Here is a 5563-nt window from a genome sequence, read left to right on the forward strand (position 1 = left end):
TTTTCAGATTATTTTCCATTATTGGTTATTACAAGATACTTGAACATAGTTCCCTGTGCTATACAGTAGGTCCTTGTTGTTTGCCTATTTTATATGTAGTAGTTTGTACATGTTAATCCCAGACTCCTAATTTATTTCCCCCACACCCCTGTTATTCCCTTTGATAACTGTAAATCTGTTCTCTGTCTGTGAATCTATTTCTGTTTTGTAAATAGGTCCATTTGTATCATTTTTCAATTTCCACATTATACATATCTATTCTTTTCAGATTCTTTTCCACCATAGATTATTACAACATATTGAACATAGTTCCCTGTGCTATATAGTAGGTCCTTGTTGTTTATCTATTTTATATACAGTAGTGTATATATGTTAATTTCAAACTCCTAAATTATCCCTCCTCCATTCTTTCCCCTTTGGTAACAGTAAGTTTATTTTCTGTGTGAACTTAACTCTTGAAAGAGCATTTGTCTCTCTCTGGGCTTATTTTCATACCTTGTCACTAATTAACCAACATGTGGCAACCTGGCTCCTGACCCCATGACTCTGCCACAACTGTACTTTTTAAGATTGTTCTTTCATTCATTCATATGGTCAACATAAATCTGTAAGCACCCAGTATGTATCAGGCTCTGTTCTAGGCACTGGGATACAATAGCTAGGAAACAAGTTTCTTTTCCTTAGAAGAACACAGTCTAGTTGGGGAGGCAGACAATTGGCAAGTAAATATATAATAAGATATCAGGCAGTGACACGAATAAAAAATGTTCTGAAAAAAATATTAAGTAAGGGGAAAGTGATGGAGGGTGTGTGCGCCATTTTAGATGGTGTGATCAGGGAAGGCCTCTTTGAGGGAGGTGACATTTGAGCAGAGGTTGCAAGGAAGTTAAGGAGTGAACTATTTGGATATCTAGGGGAGAGGGAGAGCATTTTGGACCTGGAAAAGAGAAAAATGGCAAAGACAGAAGCCTGCTTGGTTTAAATGGGCTGCAAGGATGACTTCGTGCTTTGAGTGGAGTAAATGACAAGGAAAGTGATATGAAATACATGGGAGCAGAGACGTGACCAGATAATGCAGGGCCAAGAGCCCATGGTAAGGATGGGGATTTAGATTTGTTAATTATGAAAAAATGATTTCTCAGTGACCAACATGTTTCCCAAGTCCTCAACCTCTCCAACTGCTCTAAGCTTAATTCACTTAAGAAACCTTCACTGAGCACCTACTAGATGCTAGACTAGGTATTGCTGGGGAAACTTAAAAATGTGAATAAACCTAGTCCCAGTCTGCCAGGGCTCACTGCCCTGGGGCAAGGGCAGCCTGTGGTGTGTAAATGATGAAGCCCTCTGCGCAGCACTTGACAGAACCATGAACAAAGTCCTGTGAGGACACAGGAGAGATCATCGTCACTCCTACAGTCTCTCCTTGACCTGGCCCTGTCTCATCATCTAATCATCATCTTCGTTATCTCTTCTTCGCTCTTTGACTTCATGCCCCGTCCTGTCCCTCAGGGATTCAGTTCAGAGGCCACCTCTTTCAGAAAGCTTTCCTTGAAATCTCTTCCTCCCATGACTCTCCCAGCACCTTGTTCCTGTTTTTCCATGATTCTCCTCCATTCTGCCCTGAACTGGACCATAGTTAGTTGTGTGTGCCCCTCTCTCTCAAAGTCTTACTGCTGGCCCCGCCCTGGCACTGACATTATACTTCTGTAAGCATCTTGTTATCTTTGTACAATATGAAATCTTTATCACATGTTGATATGGTCAGTGTCTCCAGAAAAGGAAGAGTCAGTGTGTCCACAGACATCAGCCACTGGAATTAGTGACTGGGGGAGGCCATGAGCTTGTTATCCTGGGAGAGTTTTGTAAACTGATTAAGTTCCCACCTTCCTGGGCAACAGGAAGCATGAGGAACTGGCCTCAGGACTGAAGACCCACCCCCTTGCCCAGAAGGTTAGAGAATAGCAATAAAACATGCCCAGAAGGACCCTCAGCCAAGTCAGCCTCACTTGCCTTCAGTCTTTGCTTTGACCCCTAACCTCTTCCAGGACTGGCATCATGAGGACTTGAGTGGTACAAGTGTGGGTGGTGGCCTCTCCTCTTTCTGTTTTTGATTTTTAGTTCTTAAAAACTACATTCCAAATGAGGGAAATGAAACTACCGAAGACTCTCCCCCAGCAGCCAGCTGATATGGGGCAAGAGAATAATTCCCAGTTAAGGCCCCAAAGGAAATCCCCTCCCTGTCATGTGCTGAGGCCAGGAGAAGTGGGGGAGGCACTAGTTCACTGCTTGGCCAGGCCCAGTCACCAAGGTGAAGGGCCAGGATGGAGTGGCTGTGCTGTCTGTGGCCAGGGGTGGAGAACCCAAGGCCGAATGGAAAACACCACACGTGAGAGTGAGGTGACTAAGACTTGGGCCTGGGGTGAGCTGCCAGTTTCAGGGAAGGACCCAGCCTCTCCACTGCTGGGCACACTGGATTGTTCTCTGCTCCCCTAGACACAACTGCAAGAGAGAAGCTGGCCCCATTTCTCCCACTGAATCCTTTGAACACTTGGTCCCAATTCAGATGTGTCTCCCTTCAAGTCTCTGCTGTAGGTCTCTCCACCCTGCCCCCTGCCCCTCAGTCTTGAATAGTATCTGGGTAGCATCTGAAAAGTGGGAAGGGAGAGAAGAAGCCAGAGTATCTTAATTTGAGAGTCTGCAAAGTTCTACCAGTGACATTATTATAAAGCTTAGTTTAACAAAGAAGGGGGAAACAAGAAACCCTCAGAAGGCAGTGCCTAGAGAATCACCAACGTGGTAGGTTTATTGCTTTCCTTTCTTCTTTCCTTCTCTTCCTTCCTTAAGCAAATGTTTACTGAGGCCCTTTCTATGCATTGGGCATATACTTTTTGGAATAACCTATGACACCTGTCTCAAGGAGTTTGTAGTGAAGTCAGGGAAACAAGACAGAAATCCTAAATTCACAATAAAGAAGTATCATGAAGCCAATGGATATTGTAGACACATGTAACACTTGGGACTTTGTGTTCAGAGGAAGAGGTGGAGGCTTCACAGAGGAGAGGAGCTCAAATTGTGCTTTTGAGATGGGAAAAGTTGGAGGGGGCATGTCTAGGAGGTCGTTCCAAGCAAGGGAGCCCTCCGATGAAGGAAGTACAGAGTGGGGAGCATTTGTTCTGTGTTTAGGGTTGAAACCTACTGTGGATCATGTGTTGAAGTGTGGGAGGTAACAGTGAAAAGAATCTGGAGACAAGATCGGACTGAAAGAGGCATCTGAACTTTCTCTTCCAGTTGGGAACTGCCCAGCTCCTTGCTTTAACCTAGATCTCCTTGGAGAACCTGTGTACTGCTTGACACTGAACCTGTCTTTGTTATGGTTGGGCGGGCACTGGGTACAAATGCCATGACACAAGGAGCAAGTTCAAAGAAAAAGGTACATGGTTCCCCAGACTCTCATCATCCCATGGAGAGATGTGCTTGGCCAGGCCAGTGCTGGATGCAGCATGGGTTGTGTTCTGGAGGAAGCAGCATGGTTGGGAGGGGCCCAGAGCACCCACTCACGCTGGAGAATCCTGAGCTGCACAGTCAGGGTTTCAGCCTTGCTAGTATGAAAAATGTTCATTTCCAGCTGCACATCAGCATTGGTTTTGGTTGGAAGTCTTACAGGACTTCCTGCTGAGCCAGCTTGCAGCTAAATTAGAGGGAGAGCTGTGGTGTTATCTGGCAACAAACTGGCTTGTCTCCACACATCCATCAGGATCGTTGGTTTTCTAAGTTCTTTTGAGCGGTAGCAGCTGCCTTTCTCAAAAGAAATTCTCTAGAGAACCTCAATGTATAAAATATTTAAAAGTGGAATTGCTGCAGATAGGGAGGGGATGGAGTGCCCAGAATCCTCTCAGACAGTCGTTAGGAACCCTGAACATACTGAACCTGGTTTTAAGCTGCTGTTCCAGGTAAGAGGCAATGGCAAGGATGAAAGGGCTGTAAGCAGGGAGTGAGATGACCCAATATATATTTTAGAGGGATGCCCCTCGCTTCTGGGTGGAATCTACTTTGGAGGCAGGGATCCCAGTTTAAGAAGCTACTGAAATGAGGTAGACATGAATTAAAGAGGTCTAGACCCAGGGCACTGTTAGGTTTGGATTCAAGAAACATTTCTGAGTTAGACTCAGTGGGGATGAGTGACCGATTGAATACGAGGGGGTGGAGCCTGCTAGGGCTGGAGGCATGCCATAAACAGGGACAGCCAAACAGGGAGGGAAACCAGCTAGGCCAAAGGATGAGTTCACTTTCGGGCACATCGTGTTTCAGCCACTCTGGGACATGGACCAATAGACAGTTAAAAAACATGTCTGAGAACATATCTGAGAGAACCATGCTGCTTCTCTCCTAGGAGAGAATGTTGGAGCTAGGAATTACGATTTGGGAATAATCGACAGATTGGTAGACACGAAAGATATGGGAGTAGAAAATGGGTATACCATGAGAAGAAAAATGCCTAACAGACAACCTTAGTGACAACTCGACTATTCAGGTTTTTTCACTGGTGTTATCATTTATTACCATCACAAATGAACATTTTAGGGAGCAGAGACAATTTATTTACTGGATGTTTGGGGCAGGAAGGACTTGCTTCTGTTCTCTAAGGATGGGCACGCTGACAACTGCAGTACAGAGTCACAAATCCGCAGGCTACAAGAGATGGAAGCCAGCCCTCAAGGACGTTTCTACACTCCAGATCTGACAGGAAAGAGCAGAATTGGAGATCCTGGCTTTAACTCCCCAAGTGTGCTTCTTTGCATTACTCATTCCTGCATTCAACAGACACTATAAATATTTTGCCTTCTCCACTAGATGGTAAGCTTTTGGAGAACAGGAGATAATGCATAGGAAGCTCTCAGCATAGTGCCTGGCACACCCCTTTGATGGTGACTGTTACGAATTCAATTACTCTTTTGAATTCTTGGCAATTTTGTACACATTGGGCACAAAAAAATTCGTCCAAGAAGTTCGGGGCACCCTGACAGTCTTCCACAAAGCAATTTCCATTTCATTTTCTTTCTTTCTTTTTTTTTTTTTTTTTTTGATATGCTGTAGTCAAGTAAAGACGACCTGGGTGGATGATTCTCTCCCACTTGGGAAACGTGTATCTTACCCATTCCCAAAATCTGCCCTAGCTTGACCCTTGGATATAACCTTGAAGAAGAGTTTCTGGGTCAGCAGAGCTCGTAGGCAGGGGCCCCCAGCTCCCACCCCCTCAAAATCTCGAAGGTAAGAAAGCCCGAGGAGCTTCGGTTAGCACAATTGGGAGACCATACAAATGCCTCACCTTCTCGACTAATCTAGCAGGTGGTCCGAGGGCCACTGCCGGCCGCCCTCCTGCCCGCCCTCGCGCTTTCCCATCCCCCTCGGCACCCTCCCCCCGCCTCCCCTGCGGCGGCAGTTCCCTCTTAGATGCCTGCTCTCTGCGAGTGCTGAGTTGCTGAGCGGCTCGTTCTCCATGTGACTTCAGTTTCCGTCAGTTCCTTCCGCAAGTGCTAAAATAATCTGATGCCCCAGAGAGAGG

This window comes from Muntiacus reevesi, chromosome 8 (genome assembly GCF_963930625.1).
Source record: "Muntiacus reevesi chromosome 8, mMunRee1.1, whole genome shotgun sequence".
NCBI classification, from domain to species: domain Eukaryota; kingdom Metazoa; phylum Chordata; class Mammalia; order Artiodactyla; family Cervidae; genus Muntiacus; species Muntiacus reevesi.